Here is a 13497-nt window from a genome sequence, read left to right as displayed (position 1 = left end):
TCATTTCCAACACCTGATGACTTTATGTATAATAGAATGAAACACTGCCCAGTCCTGTGCCATCTTCATGATTGAGCCCATTGTTGCAGCTAACGTGTCAATCCGTCTTACAGAAGGTTTCCTTCATTTTTGCTGATCCTCCACCTTACCAAACGTGATGTTCTTTTCTAGTAATTGGTCTTTCCTGATGACATCTTCAAAGTAAGTGAGCCAAAATCTTGCCATCCTCATTTCTAAGGAATATTCTGGTTGTATTTCTTCTAAGACTGATTTGTTCATTATTCTGGCAATCCATGGTATATTCAATACTTTTATACAGCACCACAGTTCAAATGCATCAGTTCTGTCTTCTTTTTTCTTTGTGCAGCTTTCACGTGCATATGAGGTGATTGAAAAGACCATGGCTTGGGTCAGGTGTACATTAGCCATTAAAGTTACACTTTTGCTTTTTAAAACTTTAAGGAGGTCTTATGTAGCAAATTAACCCAATGCAATATGTCATTTGATTTCTTGACTGCTGCTTCCATGGACACTGATTATTGATCCACATAAAATGAAATTGTTGATAACTTCAGCTTTTTCTCCATTTATCATGATGTTGTTTATTGGTCCAGTTGTGAGATTTTTCATTTTCTTCACACTCAGGAATATAATCTCTACAGAAAGCTGTAATCTTTGACATTCACCAGTAAGTGCTTCAAGTTGTCTTCATTGTTAATAAGAAAGGTTGTGTCATCTGCATATGGCAGGTTGTTAATGAGCCTTCCTCCAATCCTGATACCGTGTTCTTCCTCATATATAGTTCAGCTTCCCGATTTGTTCAGAATACAGATAGAATAAATAAGGTGAAAGGATACAGCCTGGCTATACAACTTTTTCAATTTTAAATCATTCAATGTTCTCTTAATCTGTTTGAATGACTGCCACTTCATCCAGCAAGGTAGCTAGGTTTTTACATGGTGGCTCAGGGAGTCCCAAAAGTACAGAAGTAGAAGCTCTGGGCCTTTCTAAGCTTAGTCTCAGAACTGATTTGGCATCACTTCTACTGTATTCTACTGGTTAGAGCAGTCGCAAAGGCAACCTAGACTCAAAAAAAAAAAAAGGGGGGGGAGGGAAAATAACTCTGCTTCTCACAGGGGTAGAATCACAAAGGCTTAGTGGCCATCTCTGATGTACCACACACCCCCAGTTCCAGAGTACCAGCAGTCTCTGTAGGGTATAAGCAAGAGTATACCATAAAAAGAGAGAGGAAAATGGAGGATTTTTGTGGTAAGTGGAGAAACTGAGCCACTTCAAAGGAAAGATATACAGATTTTCTGGAGGTCCACAACGAGGGACTCTGAGCTAACAGATTACTGTCTACAAGCCCCACGTCCTTTCAGAGATTTTGATCAGCTTTTTAGTTCTTACTCCTAAATATAAGTGGACAATCAAAAATTGTCAGACATTTGAGGGACATTCCTCACATGCAAGATAGAGAGACAAATAAGTTAAAACTTAGAAGAAAGCGATAACAAAGTAAACAATGGAACACTTCAAAGAAAACATAATTAATATTTTCAGAGAGATAAAAGAAAATATGACATCCATGAAACAAGAAGAGAATCTATAGAAAAGAGCAATCATATAACAATAAAGAAGTCTTGAAAATTAAATATATGAATCAAAAAAAATCAGCAAGAGAGTGGAAGGATAAAATTAACAAAAATAAAGTAGAGCAAAATGAAAAGGAGATAATAGAAAAGTTATGATAATTAAAAAATAAATCCAGGAGACCCAACTTCCAACATTTAGGAGTCCCAGGGTAAAGAAAGAAAGTGGTTCAGAAGTAATTGTTGAAAAGGAAGAAAGAAGGGAGGTAAAGAGGAAAGGAGGGAGGGAAGAAAGGAGGGAGAAATATTCTCAAATTGAACAACATGAGTCTCCAGATTGAAATGGAATTTTTTAAAACACTCATAACAGGAGCCATCGTCATGAAACTTTAGAACACCAGGGATAAAGAGGATTCAATTCTAAAAGCCTTTTGAGGGAAAAAACAGCCCAAACAAAGGAGTGAGAATAAGAATGAAGCCGGATTTTCCAACAGCAACAATGGAAGCCGGAAATTCTGAGGGAAATTATTTTCAGCCTACAATTGTCTACCTATACTCAATCCGGCAAGTGAGTAGAATAAAGATTTTTTTAGACATTTGAAATCTCCGAACAATTACCTCCATTGCACCATTTCTAAGGAAGCTACTGGAGGGTGTGGAGAGCAAAGGAACAAACCAGAAAGAGAAAGACATGACATGGAATCAAAGCAACAAGGAATACGGTGGAGTGAAGGGAAAGAACACGAAGAGGCTGTGCAGTGGGCATAGAGGGAAATCAGTCCAGGTGGAGCAGCAGGTCTGAGGGTGCCAGAAGACATGTCTCAGAAGGTAGAAAATTAATCTGGTGAATTATTTTGTAGGCTTGAACCATAGGGATTTTGTATTGAGTGGTGTTTTACACAACTGTGAAAGAGTGTGAAGTTCCTGAGTCAGATATTCAAAGAAAACTAAAAAAACAAAACAAAAAAAATGAGGCAAGTACTAACTCCAGGAAAATTTAACAGTTGTACAAGGCTGACAATTGTATGATGCCATTTGTCGCAGCAGTGAGTTAAATTTGTAACCATAATAACAAAAACTCTGAAACTGATTTTAACTAAGAATTGAAATATAATTATATTAGGAGAACAGAGGATGCAGAAGAGAGTGTATAAGTGAGTTTAAATTTTCATCCATCACAACAGAAAATCAATAATGTGTAAATTGATGAATAAAGATAAAGCAATGTATTCATTTTAGTTGGAAATAGGTTATAAAAACCAAAAATAACCCTGAAAAGTTTTAAATGTTTCCTGCTGGGGAATGGGGTGGGAGGGGTGCTTATAAGTGACAGCTGTTTTGAAAGCCTCTCATGGCTATTAGACTTTTTAAACTATTTACAATTTAAAACCTTGATATAAATTTTTAATAATTAATCACACTTGTAGTTTAATTCAACTCTTATCATTCTAAATAGTCTTGAACACCTACTGAGTTCCGTGTCCTCATGTGTATTTTCTGTTGCTGTTGAGCCAACCTTGACTCATGGTGACTCCGTGTGTGACAGTAGAACTGTGTTCCATGGGTTTCCAATGGCTAATTTTTTGGAAGTAGATGACCAGGTCTTTCTCCTGAGGCATCTCTGGATGAACTCAAACCTCCAAACCTTCCAAAAGCAACTGAGCTCATTAGCCCTTTGCACTACCCAGCGACACTCATGTGTATAGTACGGCTTCATCTCCTCACATCCCTACAAGATAAATGTTATCATTCTTATTCTGCATGAGGATATGGGGCCCCAAAAGGATAAAACTTCTCCAGCTTCACATTGAGCAAAGTGGTAGCAGTGAATCAAAACCCAGGTCTGCAGATCCCAAAGCATGTGTTCTTTCGAGCAAGAGGACCTCAGGCAGAGTTGGGGAGGACTCTCTCTGAAGGAAGTGGGCTCCTTCACTGCCTGCCTTTAGGAGAGAAGCTGGGGGGTCAGCAGCAGTAAAGGAGGAGGGTCTGTGGGGGTGCAATCTCAAGTCTCAATAGGACTCCCTGCTTTATCATCCAAGTAATCTGCTCCTTGAATGCAACACTGGAAGTGCTGACTTATCTCTGCCAAGAAATTTGGAAGGCAGCTACCTGGCCAACCAACTGGAAGAGATCCATATTTGTGCCCATTCCAAAAAGAGGTCATCCAATGGAATGCAGGAGTTATCGAGCAATATGTAAGTAAAATTTTGCAGAAGGTAATTCAAAAACAGTTGCAGCAGTACATCAACAGGGAACTGACAGAAATTCAAGCCAGATTCAGAAGAAAATGTGGAACTAGGGATATCATCGCCAAAATCAGATAGATCCTGGCTGAAAGCAGAGAATGCCAGAAAGATGTTTACCTGTGTTTTATTGACTATGCAAAGACATTCAACTGTGCGGATCATAACAAACTTTGGATAGCATTGCAAAGAATGGGAATTCCAGAGCTTACTTGTGCTCATGCAGAACCTGTGCATATACCAAAAGGCAGTCATTTGAATAGTACAAGTGGATACTGAGTGGTTTAAAATCAGGGAAGGTGTACATCAGGGTTGTATCCTTTCACCATACTTATTCAGTCTGTATGCTGAGTAAATAATCTGAGAAGCTGGACTGTATGAAGAAGGACAGGGCATCAGGACTGGAGGAAGACTCATTAACAACCTATGATATGCAGATGGCACAACCTTGCTTGCTGAAAGCAAAGAGGACTTGAAGCATTTACTGATGAAGATCAAAGCCCACAGCCTTCAGTAGGGATCACATCTGGATATAAAGAAAACAAAAACCCTCACAAATAGAGAAAATATTGAAGTTGTCAAGGATTTCATTTTACTTGGATCCACAACCTATGCCCATGGAAGCAGCAGTCAAGAAATCAAACTACATATTGCATTGGGCAAATTTCCTGCAAAAGACTTCTTTAAAGTATTAAAAAGCAAAGATGTCACTTTGAGGACTCAGGCACACCTGACCAAAGCCATATTATTTTCAATTGCCTCATATGCATGTGAAAGCTGGGCCATGAGTAAGGAAGACCAAAGAAGAACTGATTCATCTGAATTATGGTGCTGGAGAACAATATTGAATATACCATGGACTGCCAGAAGAACGAACTAATCTATCTTGGAAGAATTCAGCCAGAATGCTCCTTGGAAGTGAGGATGGCGAGACTTCATCTCACGTATTTTGGACACGTTAGCAGGAGGGACCAGTCCCTGGAGAAGGATATCATGCTTGGTAAAGTAGAAGGTCAGCAAAAAAAGAAGAAGACCCTCGATGAGATGGACTGACACAGTGGCTGCACAAATGGGCTCAAACACAGCAATGATTGTGAGGATGGTGCAGGACTGGGCTGTGTTTCATTCTGTTGTACACAGGGTCGCTATGAGTTGGAACCGACTCGACAACATCAACCTGCTCCTTTCCCCACACCTCTTTCCTTTTACAGCCAGGCATTACCATCCTAGCTCCCTGCAACGCATTTCTACCCTGTTATGAAACCCCTTCCTCATGACTCCCTAAGTTCAGATGCTACCTAGGCCCAGACACCCTCTGCTCAGTAAGCACTTGTAAGTCGTTGAGACAAGGGTGTTTGTTGCCTGCAAGCCCCAGGAGAAAGTGCAAATGAGAAACTATTAAAAGAAGAAAGATCTGGAGACCAGTAAGATCAGGGAAAAGGTTTTTTGGGATAAAGCCCAGGAGGCAAGTAGACAGTCACACTTGGTTTTAAGTTCTGATAAGATTGTCAATATTGCACAGTCATGTTTGCTGGTTTCCCCTTCCTTCCCAAGTCCATCCTTCAAGTCTCCGCTCCAAGAAATCTTCCCAACCCTCACCTGCAGGGACAGCAGTACCTTCAGACAGGACCAACTCCCAGCCCATCAATGTTCTGGGTGTTTCTGCAGCCAGACAGCCAGGTTCTGCAGAGAAAGCACAGACTGTACCGATTCCATTTATTTCAATGCAGCAGTAAGCCCAGAGTCAGGACCTTTATAGACCCTCAGAAGAGGCTGAATTTGTTTAATTGTTTGATTCAAACCACAGCAAATGCCAGGTGTCTGCCCACACATCCTTCTCTTCCCACCTGAATCACCTACTATCTACCAGAAGATAATACCTGCCTCTTCTCATACCTGTGCTCCCAGCTCAGAGCTCAGCAGGGCCACTCAGTAAATAGCCACCTTTTATTGAACGAATAAATGCACTGAATGACTTACATATTTTACTGATATTTCCTTCTTTTTTTTTTATTGAGTGATATTAACACAGCAGAGCTTGGTTAAAGTGTTTGGAAACCTTGGTAGCATAGTGGTTAAGAGCTACGGCTGCTAACCAAATGGTCGGCAGTTTGAATCCACCAGGCACTCTTTGGAAACCGTATGGGGCAGTTCTGCTCCATCCTATAGGGTCGCTGTGAGTCGGAATTGACTCTACGGCAATGGGTTTGGTTTGGTTTGGTTTAAGTTAGTGTTTCTTAAGGTGTGGTCCCAGACCAGCAGCATCAGCATCACCAGGGAACTTGTTAGAAATCAAATTCTCAGGCCCCACCCCAGATCTCCTGAATTAGAAACTCAGGTGGGGCCCAACCCTCTGCATTTTGACAAACCCTCTAAGGAATTCTGATGCAAGCTCAACTTTGAGAACCTCTGTACTCAGGCTAAGGAGCCCGGGAGGCACAGTGGTTAAGCACTCAGCTGCTAACCAAAAAGTCGGGTTTTAAGAAGCCAGCCATTGCCTTCGAATGATTCCGACTCATAAAAAAATAGCAACCCTATATTAAAAAAAATAGGACAGGGTAAAACTGCCGCATAAGGTTTCCAAGGCTGTAATCTTTACAGAGGCAGACTGCCACCTCTTTCTCCCAGTGAACAGCTGGTGGCAGTTCTACTCTGCTCTATAGGATTACTGTGAGTTCTACTTGACTGCTACTCGGGCTATATCTTGCTCTGCATTTCCTCACACACAAATAATAGTGAATGAGGTTACGCAACCACAGCAATAGGCAAGACTAGCAGAGGCTCCCTCTGGACTTTGTGATCAAGACCTACCACTGCCTCAGGGCAGGACTTCAGGCAGATCATTTGTTCTGAAGAAATGTGATCTGATATTTCTAAGTTGCATTAAGAATTGCCTCAGGCAGGAGCTGCAGTATAAGGGATCCAAGTTAGACATGAAGAGAAACTTCCAGAGAGGAGAGCTGTTGGACCAGAATAACCAAGAGAGGACACAGAGTCTCACCTGCTGAAATTCAAAGGAGGGGACAAGATGACAGAACAGGGTCTGTTCAGGTTGCTGAGCTCTTCTCTGGTTCTGGCTGCTGTCCCTCCTCCCTCACCACCCTTCCCACTGTCGTTATCCTCCAAGGCAGAGCAGGCAGCAGCACCAGGGGCAGATTTATGGCTGCTTGCCATAAATAATGCAGCAGCCCAGCCCTTGAGGCAGAAGCTTCTGGGCAGCCCATAAATCACTGCAGACGCTGTGCCAGGCTGCTTAATCAACTGTCCCCAGGGCACCTAGACAGAGGAAAGGAGGGCACCCTGGCCACCTTTAATACCCCATTAATAAGGCCCAAGGCTACAGCAGCCTGCCAGCTCCCTGCTAGCCTTACAGCCCCCACACACCATGGCCTGACAGAAGAGAGACCCTCCCCAAGAAGGGGTAGCTATGGGACAGAGAGGAGAGGAGAGATACAGTCTTTGATACAGGAAACCATTACACAGCAGCTCTTGTGCTCTGGAGTTTGGGGCCAGAATGCAGGGTTGTACAGGCCGTGCATTGCATCAAAGCCCTGGCAGGAGGGGCACAATGGGGGCTGATATCCAGCCCAACGTGCTCACTAAGCCTTGCCCTCTAGCTCAGAGCTGTGCCCACCCAAGAGCCACCTTCTCCTGATTTGGACACAGACACTCTCTTTGCTCACAGCTGCCACGCTGGGCATCACCTAGGCTCCCGCCTCCTTTCGAGCCCCACCCTACCTAGTTCTTGGCACTGGTTCTGCCTCCTCCTAGACTCCCTCGTTTAAAAAAAAAAAAAAATTGTTGCCATCAAGTCAATTTTGACTCATGGCAACCCTATAGGACAGAGTAGAACTGCCCCCCATAGGGTTTCTAAGGAGTGGCTGGTGGATTCAAACTACTGACCTTTTGGTTAGCATCCTGAGCTCTTAACCACTGCACCACCTAGACTGCTATTCTCTCCTGTTTCACCAGTTGCTTTTCCTGTTTTCCTACTGCTGGCCTGCAGGTTGAGCCCCCTCCAGTCCCTCTGACCCACAGGCTCTAGTAAATGGCAGGATTTTTTTCAGTGCCATCTGTCCCAGGTTCCCCACTTCCAAGCTACTAGGAGTGGGAACCCTGGAGCTGACATGTGCCCACAGATTGCTGTGGTCCTCAGATATCACGATGCTGACTTTCTCTAAAACAGCTGGCCCCAGGGTCAGGCAGACCAGGGCAGCTATGAGTAACCAGACAATATTTGATCTCAACCAAAAGCAGAGTGTTTGAATTCCTCCTGTATTTGAATTGCAAATATTGTGCATTTCCCTCCAGGATCCCTCAGGCAAGTCTTAACCAAAATCTAGCAGAAAGACTTTCTCAAATCAAGGAATGGTTCTCGATCAACTGACACTCTGATTCCTGAATCTATGAGTGATTCTTGTTTTCCACTGGCGAGGACACCCTTCACACTCAAAGAGTATGTTTAAGAGGGAGACTATGCTCAGGGGAGCAGGCATCTGAAAATAGGGTTAGGCATTTTAGAAATGCACGAAGTTCCCAATCCATGTCTCCTATCACATGACCCATGCGGTGTCTCCGGAAATCTCACATGGAAAATTGGACCCAAGCAGCGAGACACAGCTTCCCCAGGGAGGCGGGGAGGCGGGAAGGCGGCGAGGCGGGAAGGCGGCGAGCCGGAGGCTCCCTGGGAATGGCAGTTCCCTTGGACATTCAGTTTATGAATGAGCCAGGTCACCCACTCTGGGAAGAGCCTTGAGGCTCCACAGGCCTTCAGGCCAGCCTGCCCTAGCCACACCAGGCCACTTCCTGCCTTGGCCACCCTCCCATCCTCAGCCACTGCTGATCCCAAGTGTTACATGACTCAGCACCCGGAGCCACAGGCCCTTGGGGAGGCCTAGGCAACCAGAAGCCCCCAAGTTCACCAACATCCGCTGGCTTCAGTGAAACAATGCCCTTTCCTGATGGGGAAAATGCAGCCTCTACCCTTAGGGGTGCCTGGCCTGTGTCCATCCTCCTCAGCTGGCTACCACACCAGGCACCCTGCATAACCTTGAGGACAAGGGGAGCCAGGCCTGTGGTCCTTTTTCTGGCTAAGAGTCAAACAGTCATTTATTCATTTGGCAAGTCCATCTGAAGCCTACTGGGTGCCAGGCCCTGGTGTACAAAGGAAAATAAAGGCTGCTACGGTGGCATAGTGGTTAAGTGCTACAGCTGCTAACTAAAAGGTCATCAGTTCGAAGCCACCAGGTGCTCCTTGGAAACTCTATGGGGCACTTGTACTCTGCCCTGTAGGGTCACTATGAGGTGGAATCGACTCAATGGCAATGGGTTTGGGTTTTTTGACCACTTGCAGATGAGGTATTGGTGGTTCAGTGGTAGAGTTCTCATCTCCCATGCAGGAGACCTGGGTTCAATCCTGGGCCAGGGTACCTGATGCACAGCCACCACCCACCTGTCAGTGGAGGCTTGTGGTTGCTACCATGTTGAACAGAATTCAGTGGAGCTTCCAGGCTAATATAGACTGGGAAGAAAGGCCTGTCGATCTACTTCCAAAAGTCAGCCAATGAAAACCCTCTGGAACAAAGGGGACATTGTGATCCACAACCAATCGTGAGGATGGCGTATGACCAGGCAGCACATAGTTCAGTAGTGCATAGGGTCACCATGAGTTGGGTCTGCTGGATGGCAGTTCACAAGAACAGCCACTAGGAGGGCATTGGTGGGCCCGGCACTCTTCTAAGCATTCTATATGTGTCAGTTCATATAAGCCTGACAACAGCCTTATAAGGGAGAGATTATATTATTCATATCATCCTTATCTTACTGTAAACTGAGGCACAGAGAGGTTAAGTAGTTTGCCCAAGGCCACCTAGCAAAGTGACAGAGGTTTCAAACCCTGACCACCTAGTTCCAGAGTTCAAGCTTTTGGTGGCAGCACACCTCACTCCCCCTGCAACACCTCTCCTCTCTCAAGAGCTCACCATCTATGACAGAGTTGGACAAGGAACCCCATAATGATAACACGAAGCATCCAGAACCAACGATGCTAACTCTGCAGGGGCCTGGGGCCTGACTCGGCCTCACAGTGGATTCTACCAGGGGCAGCAGGGGTTTCCCAAAGAGGAGATCTAAAAAATCTCAGAGGAATAAGAACTTGGCATTGCCAGGAAACAGCAAGATACCCTTCACAGCTGTAGTCTAGAGAACAGGTGAACGGTGAGGCTGGAGAGTCTGAAGGCCCTCAGGGCTGGGTCGGGGTGTGTGGCTTTCCTTGTGAGCAGTGGGGAGCCCCTGAAGGTTTCAAGCAGGGCAGAGACATAAGCCCCCGTTCAGCGAGAACCGCTGCTGCAAGGGTGAGCCATCTGTGGCCGGCGTGAGCTTCCTGGGCCTGGAGTGGCCTCTGCATGCCCTGGGCCTGAGGCGGGGCCGAGGGAGCCGGCCGGCTGTCTCCAGATGATTAAGAAGCTGGCAGCAGCTCCTTGGTCCAGGAGACTCCAGCCAACAAAGTACAGTTTTCCCTCTTTTCCTTTTGGCACCGGGCGGGCCTATTGATGTTTATCAGCCCATGTTTATTATTCTTAACGCTGTTCAGGATGTTCCTCCCAGCTGGGGAGGGTGAGGCAGGCCAGCGGGGAGAGCATGGGGCCGAGACCTTGGCCTCGCTGCCACCCAGGGTGTGTGTCATAGCCGAAAGGCTCACAGCTCAGCTAGCTTGCCCCTCTGGTTGAGAGATAAATTGAGACCAGAGAACCAGTACTGGTTGCTGTCAAGCAGACTTCGACTCCTGGTGACCCCATGTGTGTCAGAGTAGAACTGCTCCATAGTTTTCAATGGCTTATTTTTGGAAAGTAGATCACCAGGCCTTTCTTCCAAGGCACCTCTGGGTGAATTCGAATCACCAACCTTTCAGTTAGCAGCTGAACACATTAACTGTTTGCACCACCCAGGAACTCTAAGGCCAGAGAAGGGAGCAATTTGCCCAAGATCACAAGCAAATTAGGTACAGAGGACTAGCTACAAAGAGAACCAAGCCTGAATTCAGATCCCTGCAGCCCCTGGATCAACACTGGCTGTTTTGTGCAATAAACAATTACCACTTGCCTATTATGTGGGGACAACACCTGAGTGGCCTCTGAAGACTGAGTGGGATGGATCCAGGTGATGAAGGCTGAGACGGAGTTAGGAAGCTGGGGAAAACAGTTCTCTGGACTGAGAAAACAGCTGGAGCAAGAACCCGGAATATGTAGATGCTTCCAGAGCGGGGGGCATGATGTGAACATTAGGTGAGGGGGGGCCAAGGCAGGAAACCAGGGTGAAAAGACCAAAAGTAATAGCTTCTTTCCAAGCTGGAGAGCTCTCTGAACGGCATTCCTGGGCATGAGTAGTGTGCAAATAATTCTCGCGCTCATCCCTGATGCCTCAAATTCCGCCAGTAGAGCTGCGTCTCTCAGGGTCTTTTTCTCCCCCAAAATGCAATTGCTCCTGCACGGGGTAGGGAGGCAGAAGGTGAATGAAGCTCTGTCTTCTCAGTAAAAGACTCTGTGTCTCTCTCCAGAGAATGGGTTTGATAGGGGAACAGGGGTAGTGGCATGGGTTGGATCAGGGCTGGCACAGGAGGGCCATGGTGGGGAAGCCTGCTTGTAGGGAGGTAATTTCCCTCTGGAATCTAAGGCAGGTGAGGCTGAGGGCTCACAGTCAGGCTGCTCCAGCCCAGGGCACTAGTCTGAACGGCTCCTCTAGGCTGAATCTAACTCTCCCCCCACCCTTCTCACCCACCTGTGGTTCACAGAAGGTGCTCAATTCCCCAAGCCCAGCATGGAGATACTCAGTCCCATTGCTGATGGGGTGAGGGCATCCTCCCAGCCTCTGTTCCTCCTCTCCTCCCAGGCCATCTCTGCCCTGAGCCCTCCCAGAGCTTGGCCACACCTGATTCTGAGAACACTTAAATAGGGAACTCCAGAATCAAGCTGAGGCTGGATGTGTTCTCCCTCCCTGATGAGAAAGTACCCATCACCTGCTGAGATGGATGGGCCTGTGCTGACTGCATGCCAGGCTCTCTGACCCTTTCTGAGCCCACCAGAAATTGGCAAAGAATCAGGGAGGCACCCTGATGTCCTTCCGCCTTGAATCAGTCCCAAGAAGTTGATTCTGAGGTCCAAATGCATCCTCCTCAAGATTGCGGTCTCAGGTGTCCCCCTACCCTGAGTTAGGGTGTCCATGGGCCCCAAGCACCAGGGGCTTGATGGGAGGCAGAGGACTGTCTGCAGGGAGAAACAAAAAACAGAACTGGAAACCAGCCGAGAAGATTTGGAGAGGCTGTGGGAGGCCTCAGCTCCATGAGAGAGATGTGGACTGGCCCAGGGCTCTTGGGGCCTGAACAAGTCGGGCAGTGGCAAGACAGGACTAGTCAGCAATCCCAAAAGCACTGAGCTTACCAGCGAGCACTGGACCACAAGTCAGGAGCCTAAGTTTTCCATGCTGCCTCTCCCACCAGCACGGGGGACTGTGGACCAATCTAGTGCCTCCAAGGGCCTCATCTGTTCAACGAAGGGTTTGGTTCCCAGGATCCCTATGAGGTTTCCTTGTCTGACAATTTGGGATTCAGTTTGGTTTTAATGTCCATGTTCTGTGATTGAAGTGGACTCAGAAATACAAGGGAGGGAATGCATGTCCAGCCTCATTGTCTCAAAAACCAGGAAACAGCATTCATAAATCCTCATGGCCTTCATGCACTGTCTGAAATGCCCAGTCTAGATCAGGGTAAAAGAGTGAAGTCTTCCTAGTAGCAGAGGTAGCAAAGATCAAATCACCAGCCCATGCACGGAGCTTCTGTTAGTCATCTGTGCTCAAGGCCATTGGCATTGGAGACCAGATGAGGCCATGAAAACACTGCCGGTTCAGAGCAGGGAGGCTGGCTCAGCATGCATTCCTTGCTGTGCCAAGGGCTGTCACAAAGGCAGGGCTGATTATTTCCTTCATTCATCTCTCAGTCATTCATCATCCACTCCTCGAGTTCCCCTGGCTGCATTTGGGTGGCAGGGTCTGTGTGCCTCAGGAGGATTAGATGAGTAAGAGAGTTCCTGCCCTGAGTAGTGCCCAGTCTGGCCAGGGACATGGGCATGTAGAAGCTGTTAAGGGCCACCAAGCCTCAGGAGGTGTCTTCTTGGATGGGGGCATCTCTGAGGGAGGAGCACATGGAAAGAAGTGCTGGTGCTGGGCCCTGAGGAGTGAGCAGGTATCTGGCAGGTGAGCAAGGAGAAGTCAGGAAGTCTTAATGCCACAGAACCAGCAGGCCCACACCAATGAGGCTGCAGAGTTGGGAGGGCAGGTTCCAGGGGCCAGGGCACCAAGCTGAAGAAGATGGATGTTACCCAGAAGACAATGGGAGGCCATGGAGGAATTGGAACAGCTGGGCACTCCTGACCAGCGCCATCAGTGGAGGGATGACGGTGCCCTGAGCCAGGGCAGGGGATGCAGGTGAGGGAGCAAGTGCAAAGATGTTAAAAGGAGAGCTTACACAGGGCCTGGCCCGGCTGCAAGGAGAAGAGGAAGGCGGAGCATCATCCTAGACCCAGGAGGTTCTGAGCAGCAAGGGAGCTGCTGATGAACACACAGGAGCAGGTTCGGGGGAGACTGTGAGTTTTGCTTTCTCTGAACCACAC

The 13497-nt window shown here is 47.0% G+C and overlaps 1 long non-coding RNA gene across 1 annotated transcript in view; it reads right to left on the bottom strand.

Annotated features, from left to right (window-relative positions):
* LOC111751574 (uncharacterized) overlaps positions 1-13497 on the bottom strand; it is a 160753-nt gene that overhangs the window by 124908 nt on the left and 22348 nt on the right. The window lies entirely within an intron of this gene.

Source organism: Loxodonta africana, chromosome 15 (genome assembly GCF_030014295.1).
Source record: "Loxodonta africana isolate mLoxAfr1 chromosome 15, mLoxAfr1.hap2, whole genome shotgun sequence".
NCBI lineage: Eukaryota > Metazoa > Chordata > Mammalia > Proboscidea > Elephantidae > Loxodonta > Loxodonta africana.
The sequence above is the reverse complement of the archived record's forward strand: the minus strand, read 5'-3'. Positions and strand labels throughout refer to the sequence as shown.